The sequence below is a fragment of the Mastomys coucha genome, unplaced genomic scaffold (assembly GCF_008632895.1).
Source record: "Mastomys coucha isolate ucsf_1 unplaced genomic scaffold, UCSF_Mcou_1 pScaffold5, whole genome shotgun sequence".
Taxonomy (NCBI): Eukaryota; Metazoa; Chordata; class Mammalia; order Rodentia; family Muridae; genus Mastomys; species Mastomys coucha.
The window spans coordinates 25,425,891-25,438,257 of record NW_022196911.1 but is presented as its reverse complement, the minus strand read 5'-3'; the positions used below and the strand labels follow the sequence as shown (position 1 = coordinate 25,438,257).

The window sequence follows — 12,367 nt, the reverse complement described above, 5'->3', positions numbered from 1 at the left end:
AAAAAAAAAAAAAGGAAGGAAGGAAGGAAGGAAGGAAGGAAGGAAGAAAGAAAGAAAGCAAGAAAGAGAGTAAAGAAGAAAAGAGAAAAAGAAATGGACTCACTAGCAAGCACAGGACAAAGCATAAAGTTTGGAAGACTGCTAATTCACATTTTAAGGATGTCCTTGGGCACTCAGAGAAACAGGAAGTGACCTCCATAACCCACATGACCTTGTGGTGACCCTTGATGCAACCCAGGTCCCAGGTGCTTGCTAATGTTCGGTTGCTAGGACAACCAGACTTCCGAGCCACCGGGTGTCCCCACTGCTTAGATCTCCGCAGGTGTCGCCAGCTAGCCTGGAAATGGGAACCACAGAAGTGACCTCTGCAGCTTTATTGCCTCTGGATAAATATGAATATGCTTCCCCTTAACGGAAATTAGACTTAGCCAGATTTTTTTCAGATTAATATATTCCAAGTATTTAATGTATAGATAGCATGCTGAAGGGCACACATTTTCTTGGGCTTTCTCCTGTTTCCTGTGTGTGGAAATGAGCTACAGACTGCCCAGCCTCAAAGTCACAGGCCAGAATCCTAAGGAAGTGCCAGACTCCGTGGTCCTGTGGCACTGTCTGCAAGGCTTGGCTTGTGACCTGGTAAAGGAGCCACTGGCCATATGGGCCTCTGAGATCTAAAACTGTGGCTCATGTGACTGAGGGAGAAATTAAAATTTAGCTCAACTGGGTTTAGATTTAAATGGCTATGTGGGGCGGGGGTGCCCATGGTCTGTAGGTTGGAGCTCAACCCCCACCCATCCTCAGGGGCAGTACCTGCTCAGGAATGTGTAGTGTGGGTTTCAACAGAAACAGGGCTGAACAAATTTCCATCTGCTCCTGCCCTGGGCGTCTTGGGCATGTAAGAAGGAGCCCACCAATTGCCCTAACCCTCCCCCTGCACTATGGGCTTCCAAGACTGCTGCGGCTCAGTGGCATTAATGTCCCCCCAATAGCATCACTTGCCCAATGCTGAAGTGGGATAGCCCCTCACACTTTTTAAGGATGGGTTAGCTTGCTGGAAAGTGGTCAGAAAATACATATTCCTATCATAACTCCATGTCAGAGGCCAGAGCAGCACAGTGGGCTCTGCTCGGAAGACAGGGTGGCACTTTTCCTCCTCACCCAGCCCTCCTGTAGGTCTACAGTGACACTGGCATTGACACTAGGGGGGACGTCTGGAGAGGACACAGTTGACCAGTCCAGTGTGTTCATTCCCAGCAGAGGTGGAAACAACTGGACAGAAGTGGGCACTGCAGCCATACATTGGGGCTCTACCAAAATGCCTTACTCAGGGTTTGACAGCCTAAGGCGGCTCACTCTTAATGCTACCAGGAGAAATTTCCAGAAATGCTTTCTTTTAAAGAACTCGTGAAAGCATCCCTTTTTCTCAGGGGTGGGATTGGATGCGGTGGGGATGGGACAGGGTATCTCTGTGGAGCCCTGACTGTCCTGAAACTAGTTCTGTAGATCAGGCTGGCCCCAAACGCAGAGATCGGTCAGCCTCTGCCTCCAGAGCACTGGGATGAAAGGTGTGCGCCTCCATGCCCAGCTATGGATCATGACATAATTCTCACAAGAAAATGACCCAGTCAGGAAGTGAGCAGCACCCATGACCTGCACTCTGTATACCTGTCCTAGGGTCTCCTTTCTTCCTGGGAGCCAAGCCAAGCTCCCACTTCTGCTCCAGCACCTACCCCTCCAGCTACCTTCTCAGCTTTCACGGAGGACAAGAGACACATCAGAGTTCAGGCCGAGAGGTAAGAGCAGAGGCTACCTGGCCTCCAAGAGCACTCAAGGCTATCCTGGCCTCTGAGAGGGGTATGTGGTACCAGTGCTCTTTGCCCACTTCCCAGGCAAGCTGACTCCCCTCAACCCCCATGTTCCAACTGAGCACTGTGATTGGATTAGGACATTAGAAAAGCACACCCCTGGTATTACCTGAGAGGACTGGTGTGAAGGGCAGCAAGGGAAGACACGCCCCACACACTCAGTGTGAGCAGCAAGGGATGACACGCCCCCCACACTCAGTGTGAGCAGCACCATCTAAGACACGCCCCACACACTCAGTGTGAGCAACACCATCTAAGACATGCCCCACACACTCAGTGTGAGCAACACCATCTAAGACATGCCCCACACACTCAGTGTGAGCAACACCATCTAAGACATGCCCCACACACTCAGTGTGAGCAGCACCATCTAAGACAGGCCAGGACTCAAACCGAGCAGATGCAGAAGGAGGCCTAGTAGTGAAGGCTCTCTCCTCCCTGTCTCTGCCTCCCACCTGCCCTCAGACGCCACCTTGCTGCAGCACATACTCCTGCCGCATACTCCGCACCATCACACAGGCACAGGGGCAGGAGATTTTCAGACGGGATGGGGGCGGGGGGGAACCAGGGCCCTGAACTTACCTAACTTGGGCAGAGAAGTGTCCTTTCCTGTCACCAATGGACCTGAAAGGCACTTGGTATAAGTCAGACTTCACTCCTTAGGCAATGTGGCACTTCTTGCAGCATCATGAGCATGTCCACTGGCCCTGTGCTCACTAGGCCACTGCCTGCATTGGAAGCTCAAACCAGGACTCCATTTCTCCTGTGTCATCAGTTCCTCACCTAGCCCCTGCTTAGCCCAGACCCCACATCACAGATGACTACCCCCATATACACACTTCTGCTCATCTCACATGTTTACACCATGCCACACCTGGCTGAGAAACCTCTGAACGAGCTGACAGAGCCGTGGGGAGGGGGTGGTCTATGCAGCCCCCTGCTATCCTCTGTACCTACTTCCTGCAGACACACTCTCACCCCATCCCCAACACTGCTAGCAGGAACACAGAAAATACCTCTCAGCTACACAGCCATCAGATGGGCAAGACCTGGAACAGGTGGCCCTTCCTACTGTACTTCCACGCGCTTCCCTGCGAGGAAGGACTCAAGCTACTCAGCTGTGGAGACACAGCCTTTCGGGCCAGAGGAGCCGAGCCTCTGAAGTCTCCTTGTCCTGCTATAAGCTTAGGGATGGTTCCTCACATCTCTGATCCCATATCAGGGTTCCTGACCACTGGCTATGCCATCTTCCAGGGAGGCCCACAGTTTCAGCTGCTCCAGCCATGCCTGCCACCCGAGGCCACCAGTCAATGATCCCCGAAACCAGAGTGAGAGATGGTGGCTTGATGCTGGATTAGTGCCTTTGAGTCTGTCAGCCTAAAGCGCTTCAGCAAACCTCTTGTTTGGTTTTATTTTTCTGTGTCTTTGTGTATCTGTGCGTGCCCATGTGCACACTTGGCTGTGGAGGCCAGAGATCAGCTTTGGGTATCATTCCTCAGGTCACATCCATCTTTTATTTTCTAAGACAGACTCTCACTGAGTCCTGGGGCTTGACAAGTACATTAAGCTGGCTGGATTACAAACGAGTTCCACCATGCCCTGCTTTTTCATGGGGCCTGGGGATCAGACTAGGTCCTTGTGCTTGAAAGGTAAAGCATTCTACCAAAGGAGCTTCCACCTTAGCCCCCGACCATGGGCTTCTCCAGCAGCTTTTGTAGTTTGTGCTTCGAAATGCCCTGGCAGAAGAGAGCAATCATTTGTGTCAAGCTCTTTCACCTGTCTGCCAGCTCAGTGTGACACACTACCTGCCTTCCATTTGTGTTTATCAGATACTGTTGGCTTGCAGCCCATTTCTCTGTTGCATTGCCTGCTTGGCTTCTGCACAAATGTACAAAGAGAAGCTAGAACTAACCACCTGGCTGACCTGATGTGACAGTGTAGGTTCAAGTTCACGGTACTGACTACGAACACCCAAGTCCCCTCCAGCCTCGCTCCAGGTTTGAGTGTCGACAGATCACCCCCACCACTGGCACAGCGGCACAGCTCAGCTTCCTCCCTGATGGCATGGTCTGTCCCCTCTCACCACCGCTGCCCTGAGGACACAGCAAGGGGCACACAGCAGGTATATTCTCTCAGCTGCCACCCATATTTCACCCTCTCCCTTGTGTGGGGCTGTTAACCTTGTCTTTCCTAGATCTGTCCACCAACAGGCTAGACAGCAGTCACATCCAGCACCACAGGAGGAATCCATGGCTGGCACAGGACAAGTGTGTGCCTGGAGAACCCACTGGTTCTTGCAGCACTAGGTGGGAGCCCTGTCGGAGATACCTCATGGATGGGCCATTAGGGCACAGGGGTCAGCAGGAAGATCATAGAGGTGAGACACAGAAAAGAGCACAGGGATATTGCCCCAAGCCCAATATCCAGTTTATCCAAGTTTAGGAAGCATGGGGTGGACCCAATCTGTGGCACATTCTGCAGAACATGCTACCAGGAATGGACTACACAGTCACCAACATGAGAAGTCGACAGGCATCTGTGGGACAAGGACTAAAGGTGAAGGACACGGGAGGCTGATGTCATAGGAACTCCCTCCAGTAGTGGTCTGTATTGCTATCTGGAGCGGAGGCTGGTTTCTCTTAGCCACTCACCAAAGCTGGTATACCAAGGGGAGGGTGGGGCTCTCTCCCTTTCTCTGCAGTTCCTCTGTAAGCATAGCATTATTGCAAGTTCATCTTCTAAGGTGTTGCTGGCACTGCTTTTCCAAGCACCAGGCTAGCATCACAGTGCTGGTGTTGGTTTTGCTGGCTGCTTTAGCTGGAATACACCTGACCACTATGAGGCACAAGGAAGCCAGGAGCCTGCACCTATAACCATGGAACCAGCCATGCCATGTAACCAGCAGAGCTGCACTTCCCATAGTGGGTGCTACTGGAGAAATAAGGTGGTAAGTAACTGGACACAAGACGTCTAATAGCTGCATTGCTGTTAGAACCTGGAAGAAGTCTCTGATGGTGAGTATGGACTGTTTAAAGTGACTGGAGAGATGGCAGCCCCTAGAAGGTTGAGCATAAGAAAGGGATACCATGCCTACACACACAATGCACCCCTGGCCCCAGTACCTTCTGCCACAGAAGGAGGTCTGGATCTGCCTGTTTGGCCCTGTAGTTACCGCCACAGCCAGGTTAAGTGTCCACCAGGATGGCCCTCAGATGTCCCTGTGGCAAAGACACTTGATGAGATCTCAGCACGTGACTGCTCAATCTCAGGGTTCTTATGCAGTGTAGAGATGTGAGCATGGTGATGTCTGTGGGACGTCAAAGGGAAATGACCCTAAGAGACATACATGACCCCTGTGGCCCTATGGGTGCTCCTGCTGTAGTCACCTGTTGTCTGACAGCCTGCCCGAGTCCCTGTGGTTGCCTATGCCACATGGACCACTTAAGCCCATAGTCTCTTGTGGTCACTTGTCACAGCCAATGAGCAGATTCACACCTCCAGATTCACCATGCTCCTCATGGTGGCTTCTGATCGTCATCTTGCACTCGGCCATTAGTGGGTTGAGCCACTTTCTGTGGGTTTCCACCTAATTGGCTGGCAGAGCCATATCATACCCAGGCTGTGACTGTCCCTGAGGCTAGCAACCCTGATAGTGGCACATACTTTTCTGCATACCTCTCAGGACCCCCAGGTCCACTCTTCTACTGGTCAGTAGTTCTGGCTTGGAAATGTTTTGTTGAAAAACTGGAGACAACGGTTGATCCAGTGCCTCCATGAGTCATGCCGACCCTGCCATGTGGACTCCTGGGCTGCAATGACTCAGGGAAGGTGCACGCTTCTTTCTAGATGAGGGCACGAGCAGGTGCCCCCTTCTTTTGCACAAGGACAGGGCTCTTGCTATGGTGAGGCAATGCCCAGCCTCAAGGAGTAGGCAGTGGTAGGAAGACAGGCAGGCACAGAGACACAGAGCCTCACAGGTAGGGTTTACATCACAGGGTATAAGTGGAAGGATAAAGTCAGGTCGTGGGTGGAGAATATTTGCTTGGCAGTCCTTGGCACAGAGGGGAGGAATGGGCAGCCAATACAGAAACCGTATAGTCCTCATAGATAACACATAGACTGGCAAGATGGATCCGGGGCAAAAGCACTTTCTGGACAAGGCTGACGATCTAAATCCAGTCCCCAGAACCCATGTGGAAGAGTGACCTGACTCTAGAGAACTGTCCTGGAGCCTCCACATGCACACCAAGGCCCGTGTGCACCTGCACTGCATACACACATCACACACGCATCAGGAACATGCAACAGCACTAAGAATAAAGCTTACCTCACCTCTGACTCCTCTTCATCGTCAGCCTAACAATGCTCTAGAGATGTCTATCATGGTGAGGACCAAACAGAAAAACAACTATGGTTTGCCCAATATGGAGATGCATGCCCAAGAGACAGATGACACCATAATACATGTAGGGATCATACCTGGAAAGAAGCACAGTATGCTGCACCAGAGGGTAGAACTGCCCAGAAGGCCCTGTCACTCACTCCTAAGAACCATTAGCAGTAGCCAAACCACATCAGTGACCATCCCCTCCCACAAATGCACACACAAGAGCTGCCATTGTGACAGCACGGAGCACAGCTTCCTCTTTAAGAATCTCCGTTTCAAGAACATCAAAGCATTTGCAGCAGACACTGGCATGTGGACACTAGCTGGGGCAGCCAGCAGAGTCTCTTCCTGTTCCTCACACTGGAGAAAGTCAGGCTTGCTGGCAGTGTTCACCCACAGCTACCAAGGAGCCTGGGAGGCAGGAAGCAGGAAGCACAGGGGACACACAGGTGCTGGAGGTGCCAGGCCAGCTGGCAAGCTTGATGGTGTCTGAAGAGACCAAAGCACTTCTCTAGCCTCTCCGCTGCCTGATGCAACCAGGACAGCACACTTGCACAGGGCAGGGGGCACTTAATAGGCAACAAGCATGCAGGATGGGCTGCCTTGCCTCAGATAAATAGTTGTAAGCTGGATCAGTAGAGATGAGGATCCCACTGCCCAGCTGCTCTCAGGTGTCGCCTGTGAATGTGGGCACGCAGAGGGAGGCCTGACAGAAGAATACTGCACTGGGTCTGGAGGGGAGAAGGTCTTGGTAGTGGAAAATGTGCTTGTTGATGCTGAGGTTGGTGTTCAATGTGACACCAATTCCTGAGGATGATAAGGATCTCCAGGATGCAGGGAGGGGCAAATCAACTAGTGCAAGAACATCTGGCAAAGACAGTTAGCCTGCCCCACGACTGCCAAACCCGAATGTCTAGAATGCAGATGCACCTTAGTCCAGTGGCACCAGAGAGGCTATAAAGAGAAACCTCCACAGTATGGGGGAAAAGGAGGATAGATTGTACAACGTGCTTTCTGGAAAATGAAAATATCAAAAAGGCAGTTGCATTGGAAAATTTAGAATAAGTTGGTGAGATAAGATCAGAGATGAAAAACTAAACCACAAAAGAAGGACCGATTCTCAACGCCGGGAAAAGCCAAACGTGAACAGACAAAATAGCTGCAGCTCTCCTTCTGGCCCAGCAGGCAACAATGTTTGCCCAGACACAATAAAGCACAGATGGTGTGCATTGTAAATCAGTAATAGTTATACCTGAATCACTTCTTGGTCTTTGGGCTAAAAATCAAGTATAAAAAATGATGCCTATGGGCTGGAGAGATGGCTCAGTGGTTAAGAGCACTGACTGCTTTTCCGAAGGTACTGAGTTCAAATTCCAGCAACCACATGGTGGCTCACAACCATCTGTAATCAGATTTGATGCCCTCTTCTGGTGTGTCTGAAGACAGCGACAGTGTACTTATGTATGATAATAAATAAATCTTTAAAAAAAAAAGATGCCTGTGATATAGTTATGGTAAGATGTTGGAAATGACATGAAGGGCCTGTGAGGGGTCCTTCTTACTCATGACAGGCAATACGCAAGCAATGTCTAAAAGGGGCACACCAAGAGCGATCCATGTACATACCTTATTAGAAATATGGACTCAGGTACTGGCGAGGTGGCTCAGTAGGTAAAGGTGTTTGATGGGCAGTTTTAAATATCAACTTGCCACAGCTTAGAATTACCTGTAGAAAGAGCCTCAATAGAGGGGTTGCCTAGCCCGAGTCATCCTGTGGGCATATCTGTGGGGATTAGCTTGATGCTTCATTGATGAAGGAAAACCAGTCCATTGTTGGTGACACCATCCCCAGGCTGGGGCCCTTGAACTTTCTCTACCAAGAGTGAAGAAACAAGTAAATCTAAGTTATGGGGGTGGGAGGAGAGAAAGCTGGATGAAAGCCGTTGACAATGCACGGATACATTTAGTTTCCCTCTGTTCTTGATTGTGGATATGATGTGACAGCTGCTTGCGCTCCTGCCTTGACGTCCCTGAATGGTGGATCACAGCTTGGAGGTGTAGGCTGAATAAACCATTTCCTCCACTGTGTAGCTTTGGTCAGTATATCTGATCACAGAAATAGAAATGAACCCAAGATGCCATATAGAGGCAGAAAGAAAGAAAGAAAGAAAGAAAGAAAGAAGGAAAGAAAGAAACAAAGGACTCACTCCACAAAGTTGTCCTCTGACCTCTACATGTGTGTTACACTACATTCACACTCACACACACATCACAGACACACACATACAAACAATACTTTTTTTTTTTTGAGACAAGATTTCTCTGTGTTGCCTGGGCTGTCCTGAACTCACTCTGCAGACCAGGCTGACCTTGAACTCAGAAATCTGCCTGCCAAGTGCTGGGATTAAAGGCATGCGCCACCACTGCCTGGCCAAACAATACTTTTTAAAATGAGAAACATGGATGCAAATACCAGAATAAGTGCTAGCGGAGATAAGGGGATGTCTTAGTCAGGGTTTCTATTCCTGCACAAACATCATGACCAAGAAGCAAGTTGGGGAGGAAAGGGTTTATTCAGCTTACACTTCCACATTGCTGTTTATCACCAAAGGAAGTCAGGACTGGAACTCAAGCAGGTCAGGAAGCAGGAGCTGATGCAGAGGCCATGGAGGGATGTTCCTTACTGGCTTGCTTCTCCTGGCTTGCTCAGCCTGTTCTCTTATAGAACCCAAGACTTCCAGCCCAGGGATGGCACCACCCACAAGGGGCCCTACCCCCTTGATCACTAATTGAGAAAATGCCCCACAGCTGGATCTCATGGAGGCACTTCCCCAACTGAAGCTCCCTTCTCTGTGATAACTCCAGCCTGTGTCAAGTTGACACACAAAACAAGTCAGTACAGGGGATTTATCTGGAGAGCCGGATCTGGGGTGAGGAGAGGTGAAACAAAGCACGTCCGTTTGGTTCGGAACATGCCATTCAGTCCATGGGCATGCCTACCTTTTTTGTTTTTAGCAATTAAAAGAATACTTTTTAGGTCATGGTCTGGCCAGAGTATAAGGAATCCAGGGCTGATAAGCAGGAGGTAATTCATAACGCCCTACACACACAGCATTGTTGTCCGTCTCTTTGGATGGCACCTGTCCAAAGTGGCATCATTACTGAAGGCTACAGAATGACAGTGACTGTCATCAGGGTGGAACGGAGACACAGCTAGAGGGCAGTGGTCATCTGTTACTATCAGAGAGGAGACAGACAGTGCATCAACCAAGCTGTCAGCTCCAGACACTTGACGACAAAACTTTCCCTATCAGAGCTGGTGTAGCAAAATGTGGGACACTTGCATGGCGTTGAACAAACCCTTCAGGTTCCCAGCAACATAAGACAGATTTTAATTTAAACTCTTAAAAATCTGGTAAATTAAACCAACTCTTCCAGGACCACAAGAGAGGAGTTTCTGACTGTTCTGCCCATGGAAATCAGAGGAGAAACATGCAAAGATGGCCTGATGCTGGAGAGCGAGAGACTGGAGGTGTGCCAGAGAGCAAGATGGACAGATGGCTTGGTGGGTGAGGCTACTCCGCAGCTACTCGAGCAGCTTCAGAAGGAACAAACTTGAAATCTGACAGAGCCTCACTGTAGGAGACTGAGACCATGTCCACTGGGCTCAGCTGTCCTTGAGAGTGACCAGGGATGGAGACAACCTTCTACCCTGGATACATACTCCATTTCCAAACAGCCTGGCAAAAAGAAAACTAAGAGGCAAGGTGGCAGAATTCCAGATAAAACCCACCCAGCAGCCTCAAGACTCGAGTGAAACTGCTCTTTTTCAAAGTCTCAGAACTCTGTCCAAATAAGGGAGCCATGCTTTGGAAGTGGACGGGGAAGCCAGGTAAGACCCCAGTGAGCAACACGGAAGAAGGAAACCCAGGAAGAAAGAAGCCCAGGCTGGCCTCCAGGTGACCGTGAACTTGGCCCCACCTCGGGCGTGTGGGGTTGCAGGCATGTCTCGAAGCCAGGGCTTCTGAACATCAGGCAGCTAGAGACAGGATCTCACCCTGCAAACTGCAGCAGTACTCCTTGGGCCTCGATCTCCAGCCTGCTAGGCCTAAAGGCATGGACCATCATACACAGAAACATTCTCTTTCAGATTCAACTAGTGACTTTTTTCCACTTGATTTAAATCAGAGGAGGGGGGACATTGAAGGGAAGGAGAAGGGAGGAAGGGGAGGGAGAGATATATAGAGGTGGGGAGATGAGACTATGATGGCATGTCCCCATTTGGGTAAACACTGAACCTAGGTCCCTACCAAATGGTTGACTGAGGCAGTCTATAGCCAGCATGCCACACGCGCTGGAACCAGGTTTTTCTGGGTTCTTGTGAAGGATGTTAGGGGACGTGGTACTGGGACAGAGGGCCTGCTGTCCTCCTGAGTTGACATTTTCGGGAAATGAGCTCTGCGAGGCTATTCCTCCCCTAGTGACACACCAAGAGGTTAAATCAACAGAGACAGGCCCCAGGAAGGAAGCCTAGGGTTGGCTTGCCTGGCCAAGGAGGCTGCCTGCCGCTGACTGTGAGGGTAACTTAATTAAGGAAACTGTGTTCCTTGAGCAGTGGGGCTGGGAGGAGAGCAGGGGTCTGTAAACTGCAGCAGAGGGCACGCAGGCCGCTGCAGTGTCAGCTACAGGTCTGGAAACAGTTTCATGGAACCTGCTGGGCCGGGCCATGGTGCTAATCACTTCCTGCGGGCAGCCTCTGCTCCCTCACTAATGGGTCTTAATAAAAACTTCCAACTGGGCCAGTAAACCCCTCATTAAGCTGTTTTTAAAGCATGAATTTAAGAGCGGCAAGGGTGAAGGGTCACATGGAGCATTTAATTCACAACGGCTGGCAGGAGGCGCTGCCACGAAGGGAAACATGAGTGTCCCAGCCATATAAACATCCCATGTGGCCCAGGGCCTGCCAAGGATGACCTGACAGCAGACTGAGCTTTCCATGACATTTGGGCGTGACAGTGACAAAGCTCCCCAAATCATTAAGACCTTCATCCACTTGGAAAAACTATGGAAAAGATATGGTGGCAAAGAACAGAATTCACAAGATAATCTGTGGGTACCATTCTTGCCATCCGTGCTGCAGTGAGGCCTGGGCCCTCGTGGGCTGCATGAGAGCCATAGCTGTTGATATCCCAATCAGCTTCCTACAGACCTCTGGCCTCTCTCCCCTGTGACTTACCTACTGGCTTTATGGGTTACATGCTTTAAAGCTGTCCTCATGCTCCTGGTGTGTTTACAGCTAATGGTTTGTACATGATCCAAGGCAGATGCCCAAATGCCTCTGTGGATCCCTGCGTCCGGACACTGTGCCTGGGGAAGCTGACACAGCAGAACTTCTGTCCTCAGCGGGTGAGGCCAAGGACAAACTAATCATTTGTTAGCACAGCTTCTTACTGAAATGAAGGGACCCAGAGTCATCTAAACGCTAAAGTGCCCAATTCTTATCCCAAACATGCTGTACTGAAACACAGATGGCACAGGGTTTCCTAGGATCCTTTTCTGAGTTCCAGGGACCTTCACACCTGGGATATCCTTTGGCTATTAGATTCGTGCTGCCCTGAGTGGTGGTGGGGGACCTACGGGGCCATCAAAGGCCTCTAGTTATCCCAAACCTGTGGGATCCCCTGAGGCACAGGGCTTCTCACAATCCTACACCCACGAAGCCTGGTCTCCCTTCCCTACAGTCACCAGAAATAGCGTGGCCATGCCGAGGGGCCCAGGCAGGGAGAATGGGGAGTGTGGCCTACACTGTCTGAGCACCACTTGGAAGGCAAGGCCTACACCCCATTCACCACAGAAAACATACAAAAGGGTTTTGTGGTCTAAAACACTCCAGCAGCTTCCGGAATCTGCCACATTTTCCGACTGACTATCTTGACCTTGAGGACATTACATATCTATCACCCAAGAGCCTAGCCAGAGGCGGCTGTGCTACTTGGCTGGACTCTATCACGCTGTTTTCTCCCAGGCCCTCCCCAGTCCTGTCAGCAGGCAGCCCCTATAGCATGACGCTCACAAGCCGCCTTCCCCAGGACAGCCCTTGGAGCCAGAGCAGTCA

The 12,367-nt window shown here is 50.6% G+C and overlaps 1 protein-coding gene across 3 annotated transcripts in view; it reads right to left on the bottom strand.

Annotated features, from left to right (window-relative positions):
• The window catches only part of Lmf1 (lipase maturation factor 1), an 80,132-nt gene that overhangs the window by 53,150 nt on the left and 14,615 nt on the right, over window positions 1-12,367 (bottom strand). The window contains exon 1 of one of the 3 annotated variants that reach the window (XM_031350664.1): window positions 4,988-5,092. The exons of the other annotated variants lie outside the window; for them this stretch is intronic. The gene's annotated coding sequence lies outside the window, so the exon portion shown is untranslated. Of the gene's footprint in view, window positions 1-4,987; window positions 5,093-12,367 lie in introns of those variants that run through there. 3 annotated transcript variants of the gene reach the window in all.